Consider the following 19,811-nt stretch of genomic DNA (forward strand, 5'->3'; position numbering starts at 1 on the left):
AATCAACAACAACAGAACTGAATGGGGGTCACTTCTTTTGTTCTTGCAAGTAGAATGATCTGAATTTCAACTGCCATGCACCGATCGAACCAGCGTCGTGATCAGATGATATCATTTCTACCACTGGACATACTCTTTTATTTCTGGGTAGTTGAATGACTCCGCAGTAATAGAATATCTTTTTCGATGTTTTTTTAGGTTTTCTTATTAGTGAACCTGTTGAATCTAAATATAAAACAAGTTTTTGCCTCATCAGAAACAGTTGTTCTCTGCTATATACATACACATGCAGTGGATCACCGACAGTCTTAATATATTCTGGATGACTTCGATACATTAATAACATATCTATGATGTCATCGGAGTGCCTATCATTCCTCGCAAATATCTCTGCTCTGGCTTTTCGATATACTGCATCTGATCTAACAGAACCTAAATTATGTGTTTCACTGTCGAAATGGATAGCGACAAAACATCGTTTTGACATTGGTCTGGTGGATTTATATGCAACAAATTATTTTTAACGATTTTTCGTTGAATACCTCTCATTTGCTCATATTCTTTCCCTAAATGATTAAAATCATTTGATGTACTGAATACTTCCACTATATGGGTTGGTCTAGAAATATTGGAAATATTGTTTATGAGAAAGAGGTCACCTCTTTTTAGATATCGGTTTGTTTTGTAACATACTAAACAAGTATTATTAACAGATTTAATTTTTATATTCATCATGAATTGGTAAGAGCTTTCTATCAATTGACGATTTTTACATATAAACTGAAATTCTTTTTTGTTAAGTATAAATACTCCTTCTTTGAATGTACACATGGTGTAAGTGTTCCTCGACCAGTTACTTTCGTTCAAATTTTTGCATCCGTAAGGTAAAATTTTTGTTGTTCCGTCTTCAATTTGTTTTGTTAAGTAAGCAAATTCTTCATCAATATCTTCATTATCGGGAGTAACATTTATAATTTGTTCCTGAACATGTGTTATTTTGTTCTCAGTTGATTGGAATGAAAGAGAATCTGGGGTCTCCGATATTATATTTTCATTTTGATAGTTTATTTTCGTGGATTCTAGCTGATCATATCCTTGGGAAAAAGTTATGTTTTCGCAAGACAAGGGTATCTTCATCTGCAATAAATGATCGTTCAACATCTACGTTCTCTACAATTGTTGAATGTAGAAATCCGTTTTCAGGAATATCAATATTAGGAAAACATTCATGAGGAATAGGAGAAACACTGCATTCAAAAACGTCAGACATTTTCAAACTCATTCTCGCTTTCAAATCATTGGCATGTCTTTTGATGAAACCATGTAATTTCTTACGAGTTCTCACGTTACTCTTCTCTCCTATTATTTTACACAATTCTGAGTAATGAGGGTTGCTGTAGTAACTTTGGGTGAGTAAATATTCAATACTGAGCCCTTTAGTTTTCAAATGATCTAATACTAAATCAATATTTCGTTCAACCAATTTCTTATTATTTGAAACTTTGGGTACAGGTTTTTCATCACAACGCTTTTCTTTGAATAATATCATTGATTTGATATTTCCAGTATTTCTTTTCAGTGCTTGCAATACCATGAATCGAAACGTATTGCTACTGGTTGAAAATAAATGATTGGCAGCATCTTCAATTATTGGACTCGATATATTCAAGTATTCTAATGTAGTTTGGGTAATACTTGTATTCGCATTCAGATAATCGGCGAGTTCTCTAACTGGAAACTTCGTTTTGCGACCAGCCATTGTATTAAAATAAATTCCAATAGATACTTTTGGAAATGAAATCAACAACTGAATCAACAGATTTTGCCAAGTCTTTGCAAATGAATCGAAACCTCTATTGAAGCGAGAAAAATATTTTTCCCTTTCAAAAAACGTAACAAGCGCCTAGAAAATTATGTGATGTACGTTGTAGTAATAGTATCTCAAGAAAAGTTCGAATAATTCAAGAAATAAATCAAATGAAGCAAATCATCGAAGCCGTCGCATAAATCACAGCGAGCTAAAATGAATCTAAAATGGAATATTAAGTACCTACATACGAAACATTGCTAAGATCTACCGCTCTACCTACATAATAGTCGACGAGTTGTCTATCTCTACAACGCGCTCCTAAGGTAGACACGTTGGTTAAAATTTGATCTGAATCAACAACTTTTTCAACTGAAACCGTCTGTTAAAAACACCGACCGTCGAAATAATCAAATGTTAAGATATTCGGAACAATATTAATCTGAAGAATTTTACTGTTTGGATTATTTATAAATTCTGATGCAGATTGAAATATAGGAAAATATCGAATATATAAAAAAAGATGTAGAGAGGTAGTTGAGTAAAATATGTTTCTCTGTTTAAAAATTATCGATTGTTAGTGTCGATTAATGCAATGACCAAAAAAATGTATCGGAATGATTCATTTAAGAAAGGATGAAAAAAATGTACAGTAAACTAATGCTGAATTGTAAGAATACTGTGAAAGAGTCACAAAAAGTTGTATGGAGAAGTATTCGACAAAATACTTTTAAAAAAATTTGAATGCCAATTGGAAACAATAACAAGTGTTAGGTTTTTCAAAGGAAAAAAATGTTAATTGAATTTTTGTGCGAAGTGATTATAGTGGCATATTTCAGCGACTAAAGCCCCGTAGCGATTAGTAAATACTACACGCTGTTACAATTCGCTTTTGAAGTAATAATATGTTCGGAATAGTGAGAATCTTGCGATGGATCTGCAAATGTATCGTAATCATCTGATAGTTAAATATTCTCAAGAGGGTAATCCAATAAGAAAGAGATTACACTTTATTAGATTATCCGCTAGGAAGGAGTAAATGAGAAGTTTGATGAAAGGATTGTTCAGGTATATCGACGTTACTTCGAATTGATATCACGAAAAGTCTTCAATATTGATTAACGTCGTAGAAATTACGAGTTTGTTGTGGGACAATGATTAGTTTTGGTTTCACAACTGACTGCCATAGAGACTCTCGTGTGTAGATGCCAATGGTTCCCTTTCATGAAAGACAAACGGAGAACCACAATCACAGAATGGTATCTATCGACTGCTATCCTATCCAGATTACCAATGGATGGCGAATGTTTATTATTACTCAGGCTGATAGGCCGTGGCCGAAAAAAAAATTCGAATACAATAAATTTGAGAAATTTCACAAAATATTTTGACAAATTTGATTGTTTCGTCAAAAAATTGAAAAATTATATTTTGAAGATGAATAACTTCGAAACGCGTCTGTTTATCAAGAAATTATATGATATTTTTTTTGTAGAGTGTTCAATTTTTTGAACTATTGAACAGTTATGAAAAACTCAAAAATCAAACTTTTCCATGTTAATCAAAGGGGGAATTGAAATTTACCAAGCGGTATATTTTTGTTAGACTGAACCGAAATCAAATAATTGATATTTTGTAAGGAATAGGTGAAGTAAACTTTTTATGTTTTACGATATCATTATATATATAAATCATAAATGAAACAATTAGTGGACACAACACTCCAAAAGTGGGGCAAACCGCGGACACGTGTTTCTGGCTATTGGCCCCATCAGCGTGGTGCAGCCAAGTGTAAAGATGGGCAACACTTGTTTGCCGAAAGCAGGAAACAACACATATGCATGAAGTCAACAACAGGAGACAACCGCACATTTGTGGTTCCAGTTAGAAGACCTAGAATTCCCAGGCTACAACTAACATGACCACGTAGGCAGCTATAGCTACCTGCGTGACATCCGGGTCCAGGCTATCATACCCACTCGATAAAATATCTATGCGGCTAAGATTTTTGCTTTAGTGCGGCAAGCCGGTATGATTTTAAGATTTCAGAGTAGAGAGGACATCATTCCACCAAGGACTCCAATAATCTGAACAACCATCTTGACAGAGTGATCTGGATAGAGTCTGCAGAGTTCGAAGAAAAAATCTCCATATTTTATCACTTTTTCCTCCTCTTTTCTGACGATATTCGTCTCGCCAGGAGCTGAAAACTCCACGACAAATATCGTTTTGCTCTGGTGGTCGAGAAGGACCACATCAGGCTTCTCAGCTGATTGGATTATTATTATTACTATTCTCACCGTAGTGTGCGCTGGTCAGGCCTTATTCCTCAAAGCCCCAATACATTCGGGAGGGCGCGTCAGCATTATCAACCAATGACTACTGCCTGGCAAGCCATGATGAACCCCTCAGTTTCCGACTTCAGCCCACTCGACCTGAGAAAAACGAACGTCAGGCGCTTTGATAAGCTAAGGTCTCCAATGTTATTGAAGAAGACCCCATGCATTGGCTTATTCTTGTGTCTCCGCAGAAGTGAGGTGATCTCTGCGGTTTTTATCTGAACGGGTCTTTGGTTGTAACTCAATAATTTTTGGCACACGAAATATTTCGGCTACTTTAGTTGAAGTCTTGTCAGACATTATTTTTTTCCTCGCCTATTACGGCCAAACAAATTGATTTGACACTGTATATATAACATTCCATATGTTTCCTTTCCCAGGTAGCTCAATAATTTTTGGCACACGTAATATTTCTGGTACTTTAGTTGAAGTCTTGTCAGACATTATTTTTTTCCTCGCCTATTACGGCCAAAAAATTTGTTTCGACCCTGTATATAATTTTATCTGTATGTCTTCAGTTTTGCGAAATACAAAAATTTTTGGCACTCGAAAAATTTCTGTTACATTGCTGATGGTCTTGTTTAGAACTTATTTTTTTCCTCGCCTATTACGGCCAAACAAATTGTTTTGACTCTGTATATATAACATTCCACATGTTTCCTTTACAATGTAGCCCAAAAATTTTTGGCACACGGAATATTTTGGGTACTTTAGTTGAATTATTGTCAGACATTATTTTTTCCTCGCCTATTACGACCAAACAAATTGATTTGACCCTGTATATATAACATTCCATATGTTTTCTTTCCAATGTAGTTCAAAAATTTTTGGCACACGGAATATTTCGGGTACTTTAGTTGAATTCTTGTCAGACATTATTTTTTCCTCGCCTATTACGGCCAAACAAATTGTTTTGACCCTGTAAATAATTTCAACTATATGTCTTCAATTTTGCGAAATACAAAAATTCTTGGCACTTGAATCATTTATGTTACTTTACTGATGGTCTTGTTGAGAAATTATTTTTTTCCTCCCCTATTACGGCCAAACAAATTGATTCGACCCTGTAAATAATTTCAACGATATGTCTTCAATTTTGCGAAATACAAAAATTCTTGGCACTTGAAATATTTCTGTTACTTTACTGATGGTCTTGTTGAGAAATTATTTTTTTCCTCACCTATTACGGCCAAACAAATGGATTTGACTCTGTATATATAACATTCCATATGTTTTCTTTCCAATATAGTTCAAAAATTTTTGGCACACGGAATATTTCGGGTAATTCAGTTGAAGTCTTCTCAGACATTATTTTTTTCCTCGCCTATTACGGCCGAACAAATTGTTCTGACCCTGTATATAATTTCAACTGTATGTCTTCAGTTCTGCGGAATACAAAAATTCTTGGCACTCGAAATATTTCTGTTACTTTGCTGATGGTCTTGTTTAGAAATTATTTTTTTCCTCGCCTATTACAGCCAAACAAATTGTTTTGACCCTGTATATAATCTCAACTATATGTCTTCAGTTCTGCGAAATACAAAAATTCTTGGCACTCGAAATATTTCTGTTACTTTGCTGAAGGTCTTGTTCAGAAATTATTTTTTTCCTCGCCTTTTACGGCCAAACAAATTGATTTGACTCTGTATATATAACATTCCATATGTTTTCTTTCCAATGTAGTTCAAAAATTTTTGGCACACGGAATATTTCGGGAATTTAGTTGAAGTCTTGTCAGACATTATTTTTTTCCTCGCCTATTACGGCCAAACAATTTGTTTTGACCCTGTAAATAATTTCAACTATATGTCTTCAATTTTGCGAAATACAAAAATTCTTGGCACTTGAAATATTTCTGTTACTTTACTAATGGTCTGGTTTAGAAATTATTTATTTCCTCGCCTATTACGGCCAAACAAATTGTTTTGACTCTGTACATATAACATTCCACATGTTTCCTTTACAATGTAGCTCAAAAATTTTTGGCACACGGAATATTTTGGGTACTTTAGTTGAAGTCTTGTCAGACATTATTTTTTTCCTCGCCTATTACGGCCAAACAAATTGATTTAACTCTGTATATATAACATTCCATATGTTTCCTTTCCAATGTAGCTCAAACAATTTTGGCACGCGGAATATTTCGGGTACTTTAGTTGAAGTCCTGTCAGACATTATTTTTTTCCTCGCCTATTACGGCCAAACAAATTGTTTTGACCCTGTAAATAATTCCAACTATATGTCTTCAATTTTGTGAAATACAAAAATTCTTGGCACTTGAAATATTTCTGTTACTTTACTGATGGTCTTGTTGAGAAATTATTTTTTTCCTCGCCTATTACGGCCAAACAAATTGATTTGACTCTGTATATATATAACATCCCATATGTTTTCTTTCCAATGTAGTTCAAAAATTTTTGGCACACGGAATATTTCGGGAATTTAGTTGAAGTCTTGTCAGACATTATTTTTTTCCTCGCCCATTACGGCCAAACAAATTGTTTTGACCCTGTATATAATTTCAACTATATGTCTTCAGTTTTGCGAAATACAAAAATTCTTGGCACTGAAAATATCTCTGTTACTTAGCTGATGGTCTTGTTTAGAAATCATTTTTTTTCTCGCCTATTATGGCCAAACAAATTGTTTTGACTCTGTAAATATAACATTCCACATGTTTCCTTCACAATGTAGCTCAAAAATTTTTGGCACACGGAATATTTTGGGTACTTTAGTTGAAGTCTTGTCAGACATTATTTTTTTCCTCGCCTATTACGGCCAAACAAATTTATTTGACTCTGTATATATAACATCCCATATGTTTCCTTTCCAATGTAGCTCAAAAATTTTTGGCATACGGAATATTTTGGGTACTTTAGGTGAAGTCTTGTCAGACATTATTTTTTTACTCGCCTATTACGGCAAACAAATTGATTTGACTCTGTATATATAACATTCCATATGTTTTCTTTCCAATGTAGCTCAAACATTTTTGGCACACGGAATATTTCCGATACTTTAGTTGAAGTCTTGTCAGACATTAGCTTTTTCTTCGCCTATTACGGCCAAACAAATCGTTTCGACCCTGTATATAATTTTATCTGTATGTCTTCAGTTTTGCTAAATACAAAAATTCTTGGCACTCGAAATATTTCTGTTACTTTACTGATGGTCTTTTTGAGAAATTATTTTTTTCCTCGCCTATTACGGCCAAACACATTGTTTTGACCGTAATTATATTATATAATTATTTGTATGTCTTCCTGTTTGAGAAATATGAGAATTTTTGACATTCGAAATCATTTGGGTAGATTATCAATAGTCTCCTTACGGATTTGTAAAACTTTATGTTGAGTATTGTATCAGAAACATGGTCTTCTTGTTGGTTAAGTTTATTCACTGGAAGAATTTCAATCATCAGAAACAGAAAAAATAGAAAATCTGACAACACCGCCCGCGATTGCTCCTCTATCCCGCATATAATTTTCCCTACGTCAGAAAGTGTGGCAAGGAAACTGTGGCTAACTTCACACTAATAAAATATTTGTAGATTCGGTACTTTATCAGCGAAAAATAATGAAAACAATGTTTTAATGAAATTAAAAAAATAATGTATGTAACACGATAGGATTTCATTTTTTGTAACTTGAGCTCGTTACAAAAAATTAAACTTTTCGTAACTTTACATAAATAGCTATTCTAGAAGTATGGCCAAGCATAAAATGCATCAAATATACTAATTTCACAACCCTATTCTGATAAAAAAGAGAAATTTAATTTTTTTCACAAAGCTACATTCTTTGGAATCACAAACTCAACTGCAAACAAGAGAAACCTAAAATAAGATGGAAAATTTGCACATCATTTTCGTATTTTCAATTTTTAACGCGGCTGCCATTGCGATCTCTGGCCCCGCCACTGAGAAAGAAATGAAAACCTAATATCGGTTGTATTTCAACCCTTGTCTTTGAATTCACCAGCGCAGCGTTGCCAGGTGATGAACAGGCGAATGTGGGCATTCACTAAGAAATGTTATACTTTATTCTCGTCACACTTATTTCGAGTGCTTACTTCCGCTACCCGCCAGCAGGGGCGTGCGTCTTTGATTAATTTGGCTAGAGAGAGTAAAGCAAGAAGAGAGATGACAATATCGTTGACAGATAATAATTTGGTCACGTGCTCCCACGGCCTCTTAATAAAAATTTACAAAAAGTTGCTGAAAATGGGGGTAACTTTCAAGCCACCTAAGAGCTTGTTGTTCAACCAAGATGTCCATGTGAATCTGTATAATTTTTTAAGAAGCCTTTATATTTACATGAAAGCAACCGGACTTGAAAGTAAGGAAGATCCAACTGAAGTTGCTATCTTATTGAATTTGGCTGGTGAGGAAGCACGAAAGAAGTTTTAGACATTTCCACTAACAGGTGCAGAAAAAAGTAACTTTGATAGTGTAGTAAACGCCTTCAAGGACTATTGTAAACCCATGCGAAATGAAACTTATGATCACTATAACCTCAACAAGAAGGTGAATCATGCTTGCATCTGTATGCAACTTTGCTATGTTAGAAGATTCTCTGGTCCGAGATAGACTAGTGAGTGGTATACTAGATTTGTCACTGCAAGGCTGCTACAGCAATCCACTTTAACACTCAAGAAAGCAGAAGCAATCTACAGAGCATCAGAGATAAGCAAAATACAAGTTAAGGACCTGCATAATGACAAAGAGATTGATTTTATAAAACAATCATGAAGAAATAGAGGTAATCAGGAGCAACCAGGACAAGCTAGAAGCCAAACCCAAGAAAGTGGTAATAGTAGTTATGATTGTTTAAAATGTGGTCGTAGGCATTCTACAGGTAATTAATTGCCCTGCTAATGGTAAAATTTGTTCGATTTGCAATAGACCTAATCATTTTGCTATAGGGTGTAAAAATAAAAATAATAGAAAACCAGTTAGTTAAAAAAAGTTTTGATGAATATAAAAATGTTAGAAAGGAGTAAATCTTGGACTATTGATATAGTAATTAATAATAAAATTTTAATTTTCAAATTAGATACAGGTGCTAGTTGCAATGTGTTGCCTTTGTATATTTATAATAAGTTGGGATTCAAAAATATCAGAATAGATTCTGAGCATTCTTCGATAATAACTTATGGTAATAATAAAATTGCTACAGCTGGTACTGTCACTCTCGAGTGTTATGTAAAAGGGGTAAAGTGTAAGATCAGGTTCCTGCTTGTTGATGTAGATAGTACACCAATCCTTGGATTGAATGCTTGCATGAAACTCAACCAATTGAAACGAGTTAATTATGTGAGTGGTGGCTTTACTAATGAAAGTAATTTCATTAATATGAATAAAGATGTATTTTCTGGTACAGGTAAGGTCCCTATCAAATATAAAATAGTTTAAAAGAGTAATCCAGTAACTTTTGTCAGTCCTTATCGTAGTACCCCTGATTCAGTTAAACCTGCATTAAAAAAATTAATAATAATATGTTATTTATTTAAGATCCAAATACAAATGAGAAGTACAAATTGAAAGTTCAAATAAATAACGAGAGGCTCGATAAGTAAGTGAATACTTGTTTCCAGATACAAATTTGGTGTGAATGGGCATATACACATACATTGAAATAGTTTAACAAAAACATAGAATGAATAACATATAAAGGTATTCGACTACGAACATATTCAATTGTAAATGTAATCAAACATGTACAGCTATTATAATTTATTATTATACTTGAAATAAAATTAAAAAACAAACACTATAATACAATACAAAGACACAGTTCAAGATTATTTAACTTTCAACCAGTTCTGTTTAATATAATATATCAATCGTTTGTATTCCTGCTTGATAAGGGTGGGACATAGGCATTTAAAATGGTGTTCAATTTTCATTTTCCTTGAAATAAAAATATGAAAACAAATAGTATAATACAGTAACACAATTTTCAATTTGCGAATATCAAACTTTTAAACAGTTCAGTTCAATACAATATATCAATAATCTATATACCTGTTTGCTAACAGTGATACATCGGTATTTAAAAGGTTTCCAATTTTCATTTTCCTTCGATTATTTCAGTGACTACAATTCTAGGCATTTTCAGAATGTATCTTTTTAATTCTTTCTTGAAAGTAAAAATGTTTTTGATGTCGGTTATTAATTTGGGAATAGAATTATATACTTTAGGCGCAATGTATCTGTATGACCTTTGACCAAACGATTTAGCCATGTGAGGTACTATATGTTGATTTTTCTGGCAAGTTTCATAGTGGTGAGTAGGTAGCTGTGCCTGATTCCGCAAAGTATGATATTTTAAATCAGTTTTCAGATAGTACAATTGCCTTGGATCAAGGATATAACTTTCACTAAAGAACTGGTCTGAAGGATATCTGTTGTTTTTGATAGCATTATTCTCAGAAATCTTTTTTGAATGGTTTCCAGAGGCTTAAGGTGTGTTCTCAGTGCGTCGCCCCATCCCAAAACACCATATCTCAAATGACTTCCTACCAAGGCGTGGTACAAGGTTTTCAGCTGGTCATATTTCAGTATTATTTTCAAATATTCGAATCTGTATAATATTGTTTGTAGTTTTTCAATAATATAAGTGATCTGGTGATTCCACTTTAAATGACAATCGAAGAAGACGCCCAAATATTTGATTTTTTCTACTGATTGAATTTTGATGGGAAGACCTTGAATGTTGACCTCTAAATTGTTAAAGGGAATGTGTTTTGATTTGTTGCACGTGAATGTCATGTAATTCGTTTTTTCTAAATTCACTGTAAGGAGTTTGTGTTCTAACCAGGTTTTAATACGACTAAAGCCTTTTTCTGCTTTTTCCTTAAGAGAAATCCAACTCTCGTCTTCATATAATATGGCTGTGTCATCAGCAAATCCTATAATATCCCCACCACTCTCTAGCGCACAAACCATTTATATATATACACTAAAAAGAATAGGACTCAGAACGGTTCCTTGTGGTACACCATACTCGGTATTTTCTTCGGTACTCAGTATGTTGTCAATTCTTACTACTTGCTTTCGAATAATTTCAGTGAATTTCCTCGGACGCCAATGTCTTCTAGAGAATGCAAGAGTAAGCTTTCGACAGATCTATGAATAGGCATAAGCATGCTTTATTCTCACTAACAGCACTGTTGATTTTTTTGGTCAGTTCATGAATTGCGTCTTCTGTGGATATATAGGTTTTGATATTTACAATATTTGTTATATATAATGATAATAATAGTATAATAAGGTACAGTACAATAATAAATAAGACGGTTGAATAATATAGTAACAATAATAATAGTAATAGTAATATCCTTCCTCTACATTGACGTCAATGGGTTAAGATTTGCAATAGGCGATATTTATTACAACTACAGTTCCCATATCACAATTTTTATAATTGGTTAACATTACATGTTGGATAATTTAAGAACTATTAAAAGAATTTTTAAAAGAATTTTGCGCAGTACTCAGTTATGGTGCAATCGCATAGAGACCCATCACCAACTGTCGAAACTATAATAAACTTTGGTTTTTAGATAATCAATGACCGAGACTCTGAATTTGTTGTGGTTTTCTGTATTTCTAATTTCTCTTGGGAGAGATTGATAAGCTTTTATGGCTTTGTAATGCAGTCCTTTTTCAAAAAATGAATTGTGTCTCGGTATGCTTAGTTCATTCTTGTGTCTGGTATTTATAGTCATTTGGTTTGAGTAAAGATCAAAGTTTCTCATGAAGATACTATAATGTTTTTTGACAAACATGACTAATTGCAGAAAATAGATTGAAGGAACTGTTAATATGTCTAGCATCTTGAAGTGTGGTCTACATGTTGATCTATGAGGTAGTTTTAACATACAGCGAATTATCCTTTTTTGAGTTTTGAAGATTTTATATGACTGTGTGGATGATCCCCAGAAAATAATTCCGTATTGAATAATAGATTGAATATGCACATAATAGTATATCTTCAGACTATCTAATGATACTTGATCTCTTAGTGTACGGATTAGACCTACTGTAGTACCCAGTCTAGAGTTAAGTTAGTTTAGATGGATGTCCCATGTAAGATTATTTTCCACTGTGACCCCTAAGAATTTAATATCACTTATTTCAGGAATAGATTTGTTAAGCAATTTGGCATATATCGATTCTAGCCTATTTTGGGATTTGCTGAATGTTATAAGCCCTGTTTTTCCTGTATTTAATTTTAGGTCATTTTCCTTGCACCAATCAATCATTTTTTGAGCTGCTTGGGATAATTGTCTGGAGAGGGTAGACGGGGCTTCGGCTGACACTATAACCGATGTATCATCTGCAAACTGGTATACTAGTCCAGGGTCGAGTGAATTTGAGAGATCATTTGCATATACTAGGAAAAGAATTGGGCCCAGGATAGACCCCTGTGGTACTCCTTGTGTAATGGGGTTTCCTTCTTGAAGCCAAATTGGTGATTCGAGATAATACGGTATTTTTCAAGATAAGATATCAATCTGTTTTTCAATAACTTTTCGAAAAGTTTGGACAGGTGAGTTATTAATGATATAGGTCTATAGTTGTCGACCTTTTTTGTGTATAGGTATGGCAAGAGAGTTTTTGAAGGCGATTGGCCATAGACCAATTTCGATACAAGAATTGAATATGTACGCGAGTGGTTCGACTATTTGGGAAATTATTGCTTTGAGTGTTTCTGATTTGATATTATCTAATCTGACAGATTTTTTATTTTTCAATTCTTTTATGAGGTATATTAATTCTCATTCATTCGTTGGAGATAGGATCATAGAGTTGTGAATTGATGTACGATTCAATTTATACTTTGGATCACGAGTAATGTTGTCAGTGAGCGTCTTAGCCATCTTAGCAAATTTAGAATTAAATTCATTTGAAATGTCATGTTTATCTGTTATTATTTCGTCTGCATCATTTTTTAATGATTCAATTTTGTGTTTCTTTTTTTCTGAGCCAGTTAATTGTTTTACTACTCCACAAAGTTTCTTGCTGTCTGCAGAGTTAATACCTATTTGCAGCTAGTAATAATCATATTTGGTGACTTAGTTAATGCGGACATAAAAACAGATGAATGAGCCCACGGAGTGGGTAAATAATATAGTTTTGGTGGAAAAACACGATAAAAAAAATTAGAATATGCCTTGATTCTTTACATCTGAATTAAAATGTATGCACAAATCAATATCCAATTCCAACTGTAGAAGAGTTGGCTTTAAAACTAAAAGAAAAATCAATCTTAAATGTTTTAGATCTTAAAAAAGGTTTTTATCATGTACCATTAGATCAGGGGTTCCCAATTTTTTTTGTCTCGAAACCCTAATTGACGATATTTTTTTTGGCGGAACCCTATTTTGATAATTAAAAATTACCTTGTAGTTTGAATTTTTTTCATGTGAGACTTTAAAAAAAGGAACAAATTATGAATGAAAAATAATATTTTAAGCATTACAAAATATTTATTATACGAAGATAAACACAATTAAGTAAGTAACTATAACTATTTCAATGTGAAGAATGAAATTTTTTCACATATTTTCTTATAATAGTATTAAAGTTAGGCTTAATGTCTGAAAATTGAATACGAAGATCCGGAGCTGCATCCAGTCTATTTCTGAACTTGTTTTTGGTATAGCGTAAGCTGAAAAACCAGTCTCGCATCGGTAAGTCGTCACAACGATTGCGGGATATTCATCTTTAAGTGCAATCCAAAAGTCATTCAGATTGAAATCTGATTCGAATTTTAGTTTTAGTAGGGATGAACACTTAATGTCGATCAAATTCTCATACTCTCACATAGTTAGTATCGATGGCTTGGTATGTTTTGTGAATGGATTCTGAACCCAGTCGATGTCCTGTAACTTCTTCGGAAAATAATCTTTCAAGGATTTTGCGAGGTTAATTAAATGTTCAATTATGTTTTTTTCCACATCTGCGGTTACTCGTAACTCATTCTCTTCCAGGAAGTTATTTAAAAGAGTAAAACATTGCTAATTTTTTTGTTCCACACATTCTATCCAGAAGCAAATTTTGTTTTTAAGAGACGATATTTTGTCTTTTACTGTAAATGGGGTTACCGTTCTTCCTTGTAGGGACTGGCAGATTACATTGAGTTTATCGAATATATCAGCTAAGTAAGCCAATTTCATCAACCATTGCTCATCATGCAATAGTTCATCAAGCGTACTAATATATACAGAAATGGGTTGTTCAGCAAAGAATATCGTAAGCTCGTTGTCCAATTCAAATAATCTTGATAAAACATTTTCTTTTGAAAGCCATCTTACTTCCGTGTGTAGCAAAAGTGATTGATGCTGACTTCCAACCTCTTTACACGCTTTTTTAAAAAGCCTCGACTGAAGTGGACGTGATTTAACGTAGTTAACAATTTGTACGGCTTGATCAAGAACTTTCTTTAAAGCCGATGGCATATTTTTAGTGACAAGGGCATGGCGATGCAGAACGAAGTGACTGCTACTACAATTGGGTACAATATTCTTTATTCTGGTTACTGTTCCTTTTATTTTGCCGATCATAGCTGCAGCTCCGTCGCTACACACATCAATACATTTGTTCCAGTCAATATGATGTTTAGTCATATAATTATCAATGACTTTAAAAATGTCTTCTCCTGTTGTGTTGGTCTCCAAGCGTGTACAGAGAAACAAATCTTCTTCAATTGATCCTTCGAAAGGGTATCTCATGAAAACAAGCAGTATTGATAACCCGGCTACATCCGTACTTTCGTCAAGTTGTGAAGCAAACATTTCACTGTCTTTCAACCTACAAATTAATTCATTTTCAATGTGGTCTGAAACCTTATGAATTCGATCAGATATGATGTTATTGGAACACTGAACTGCTGCAACTTTTTTGCTGCATCTTCCCCAAGTACGCAACTGACGATGTCTGCAATACATGCTTTGATTGAATTATCTGCAATCGTGTGTGGTTTACCAGCATGAGCAATTCTGTAACTTAGCAGGAATGATGCTTGTGTTGCGTTTTCATTATCTGTTTTAACATATCTCTGTAAAGCAGCCATACCGGTTTTATGCACTTCTTCGTGTCTTTCAAAAAAGCTTACACTTTTATCTTTCAGTTGCTGATGATTGTTGTCAAGATGCCGTTTAAGCTTTGTAGGTACAAGAAAGCTATTGCACATAATTATACTGCAAATAACGCATTGTTCATCTGGATTCTCAGCAATTCCCACAGGAATAAATTCGAAGGACAAGTAGGATTCATCATATTTTCTCTTTTTTGAAATAGTTCTCTCCTTAGATTCAGCCTTTTTTTGGTTGGTGTATTTTGTCGGTCTTGTCCAGCACCAGGGTCTTCCGTATTTACTTCCGTACTCTGTAATAAATTGTTAATAATCAACAAACAACATTGATAAATAACCAGCAACAACAATAAATAACCTTCATAAAAAATAAAATAAATAATAAATGAAAATTAAAAATAGTCATTGGTAAGACTGTATTAAATAGGTCAGGTAAATAAAACTTCCTCACAGAACAACCACCAACGGCTTCTTCTGAAATATTTTCTGTAGACTCTGCTGGTAAATGTGATTGAACACTTTTGCTACTTGCAAGACGTCCCGTTTTGAGTAGAGATGGGCTTATCGATATTAGAGGTTATCGATATGATATCTTATCGATACCGATATTTTGAATTCGTATCGATATTCCTTATCGATACCGATATTTTGAATTCGTATCGATATTCCTTATCGATATTGTTTATCGATATATAATAGATAAAAAAACATACATTATGTAAAATATATTACTAAATATATCAAATTCTCACAACTCGAAAACAAAAAGTAACCTAAATAAATTAGATAAATTCTAACAATCGGAAAACGAAAAGTAACAACATAACCTAAATAAATTAAATTTGTGAAATAAAAATATTTACATAAAACAAAACAATTATTCTGGATAAACTAAATATATATCTAGAAACTTAATCCAAATTTGAAGCTGAAAATATAATTTTTTCAACTCTCTTGGGACTGAGGCGAGTTCTACGATCTCGTAAGAGTTGTCCACTTTTAGAAAAAACTCTTTCCGATGGAACAGACGTAGCTGGTATAGATAAATATTTTACTGCCAATTGGTATAAATTTGGAAAATCAACCTTTCCACGATTTTCCCACCATTGGATAGGGTCTAATTTTCTACTAATTGTCTTTTGAATGAAATAAGTTCGAATTTCAGCTTCTGCTTGAAGATCAATAGTTACTGAGGAAGAGGAGGAAGTCGATACAGCAGAAACTTTATTGTCAAAGTATTCCCATATAGCCTGATGCAAGTTATTTTTGATTTCATGAGTTGAAACTTTTTCAACTTCATTTGTCTTTTCATTAATCTTCTCATTAGTCTCATTTTTTTTCTCTTCATTATTTACCTCTCCGTCAATGCTCACTTGCATTGAAATTTCTTGTTTTTTGTTCATAATTTCATTCTTCATTTTATTTCTGCACTTATTGCAAGCTTCTGGACTTATAACTATTTGTTTGAATCTAGGATCCAGCAGAGTGCTCATTACTAAAATACTATTTTGTTCAACTAAGCCCATTCGGTGGTTTATCCCTTCCAGAAGCCCATTTCTCAGAATTCTTGTATTTTCATCAAGATTTGTCAAAGCATTCAGTTGAGCTTTCAGGCATTTAACAATGGGAATAATTTTAGATGAGGTCACAATTTTCTCAGCAGACATTTCTTCTGTAATACAATTAAATGGATTTAAGGTATCAATTAAATTTTTTATTAACACCCAGTCAGTTGAAATTAAATTGGGAACATCCCTTCTATCCAGTTTCATTAATACTCTTGATAGAATCTCCCTCAAATCATAAACACTTTGGAGCATTGTTAAGGTAGAGTTCCATCTGGTATCAACATCTTTTTTCAAACTTTTCACATTCAAACCTAGCTGCTTCTGTTCAGACATGAGTAACTCAGTTGACTTGTTGCTACTTTTGAACAAATGTACTATTTGTTTGCAAATTTGAATTACATTTTTAGATTCAGATTGATCGTCATTAAGAGCATCCTTAACGATTAGATTCAAAGTGTGGGCAAAACAAGGAAGGTGAATCCATTTTCCCAACTTGACAGCTTTCACTATATTTGAACCATTATCTGATACTATAATTAACACAATGTCTGTTACACCCCACTTTTCGAAGTTTTCTTCAAATTTTTTTCTTATATTTTCACCAGTATGATCTTCTTTAAACTCACAAGTAGTTAAATTAAAAGTTTTCAATTGCATTTCAACTTTGCACCAGAAGTGTGCTGTAATACACAAATAAGACAGCTGTCTATGTGTATCTGACCACATATCTGTTGTGCAGTGCAATATATCCCCATTTATTAACTCGTTCTTCACCCTAGCAGCAGTATCATTGTATAATTCATTCAACTCATTATTACTGAGCCATTTTCTAGTTGGCAAACTATAAGATGGGTCTATAGTTTCCATGAATTGAATAAATCCCTTTCTTTCAACAATACTGAAAGTCTCGAAGTCCCTCCATATCATTTTGATTAGCGATTTTGTGATTTATTTGTGTTTCTTTGAGTTGGAAGGATATTTATGAACAGAGATACTTGGCTTTAGAAACTGACTAATTTTTCTTTGCTTTGTGGCGGTTTCCGTTTCATCATTTAAAGCCTCACGTTCATCTGGGTGGTGTCGAGTCAAGTGATGTAATAAATTAGAACTATTTCCTGAGTGTGTAACTATAAGATTGCATATCTAAAAAATATAACAATCAGTCCCATTTGGTATTTAGTTATAAAAGATTGAATTACTGTACACCTGGCTTGTCTCCATGAATCATTTCCATCAATATTTTCAAAATATATCCAGCATGCACTGCGTTTTTGTCTGGGTTTCTTAAACTTTTCCTTTTTTACTTTTTCTAGGGATGTCTATTCCTTGGTATATTAAGATGATGAAAGATTGTTATTGTTAGGAAATAGAAACAAACCAACAAAGTCAAAACAAAAAGTAGATAGGATGAAGTGACAAAACTATTTTTTAATTTACATTGGCCTAACAGTAATGTCATATGATAAATGACAAATTGCAAGTCTCGAAGACAGACACTCTTCTTTCCTACCTTTACTTCTTCTTCTGAGCTGTACAATGAAACTATGTTGCCAACTAGCCAATCGTCTTACTTAATAGCAACGTGGAAGAAGTAACGTTTTATAACAACAAAAGTGTTTCATTCTTTTCATTAAATTGATCATGAATTTCCACAAAATAAACAAATCATCAATTACACAAATTATTTCGATATTCTTATGGATATTACTTTTTGTATCGATATTCTTATCGATATTACTTTTTGTATCGATATTCGATGTTCAAAATGTTTATCGATACCTTATCGATATATCGTATCGATAAGCCCATCTCTAGTTTTGAGCCAATTATTCATTATTATAAACTAAAATAACAAAAAAACCTTAATTTAGTAAAATATCATGATGCACACGACAGTTATTTTAATCGGTTCCTAAATCTTGATTAGTTACAAAATCTATACATTCGGTAAGGTAAAGGACCCATTGGTTGACACTATAGTGAAGGATTTTCACTTCTTCACACATATTGCCAAGGAGATATTTTTTTTTCCAAAATATCTTGAGAAAACGGAACAAATAGGGTTTTTGCTAACTATAACACAAATTTTGAAGATATTAAATAAAAAAATATATATTATGTCTTTGCAATTTCACCAAAGGTTGACTTTCAAGAATCACAAAATTCCAAAGATTGACACCCTTTTACACCAATAGTTGACAAAACAATTATTTTGATAACATGCTACAATAATGTCAATTCAAACCTACATTCCCATTAATATTCAATCATGGTCTCTCTGTACAGAATGAATCAGGACTCAGAAATACTTTAAAACAATATTTAACTTTCGGTATTTATTCACCTTTTTTTCAACCAAGTGTTGACACTTTTGAAACCAGTGCTTGACAATATTTGACAAATTTGTCGGTAGCTTTTTTCTTGTTAAAATGACTTCTATGTACAATAAAAAACAAATAAATGATAAAAAAATTATATTTGCTTTCACAGTTAGAACAAAAATAAAGTAAACAATTCCATTCTTCATCTAAAATATGATATGATCATGTCATCCATCGACATTTAATTTTTTGTTAAATTCATATTTGAGCCCATCACCAGAAATAGTTATTTTTGGAAAGTCTAACTTTTCTACAATTTGGTTAAAATTGATCACACTAACATCTGTGTCATTAAGTTTGAAAGTTTTCTCATCCTCACATTTTTTCATCCCCATAACTTCAGCCTCATTTTCAGATAAAATCTTTTGAATACCTCAGACATAAATGTGCCTCCGCTTTATACCAGGATATTCAACTAATATGTAATCATTTTCTTTGTAATTATATCTCAAATCATTTTTAGATTCCTGGTCAATGAGCGGCATCTCTGAAGACGATGCATTTTCTTTGTCAAGATTGGACAAGTTGAATAAACTTATGTCGTCATCAGTGTTACCGGAATTTTCCCATTCCTCTGATGCTTCAGTATCAGATGATGAACTCTCTTTCTTCCT

At 33.0% G+C, this 19,811-nt stretch overlaps 1 long non-coding RNA gene across 2 annotated transcripts in view; it reads left to right on the plus strand.

Annotated features, from left to right (window-relative positions):
* Positions 1–8,284: 8,284 nt before the first annotated feature.
* The window catches only part of LOC141482958 (uncharacterized), a 36,931-nt gene continuing 25,404 nt past the window's right edge, over positions 8,285–19,811 (plus strand). Inside the window, exons 1-2 of one of the 2 annotated variants that reach the window (XR_012465821.1) lie at positions 8,285–10,433; positions 10,484–12,701. This is a non-coding gene — a long non-coding RNA (uncharacterized lncRNA). Of the gene's footprint in view, positions 12,702–19,811 lie in introns of both variants that reach the window. The other variant, XR_012465820.1, reaches the window with a different exon arrangement.

This window comes from Leptinotarsa decemlineata, unplaced genomic scaffold, assembly GCF_025532065.1.
Source record: "Leptinotarsa decemlineata unplaced genomic scaffold, Ldec_3_MD MMD2_P_RNA_scaffold_14, whole genome shotgun sequence".
In the NCBI taxonomy this organism is placed as follows: Eukaryota; Metazoa; Arthropoda; class Insecta; order Coleoptera; family Chrysomelidae; genus Leptinotarsa; species Leptinotarsa decemlineata.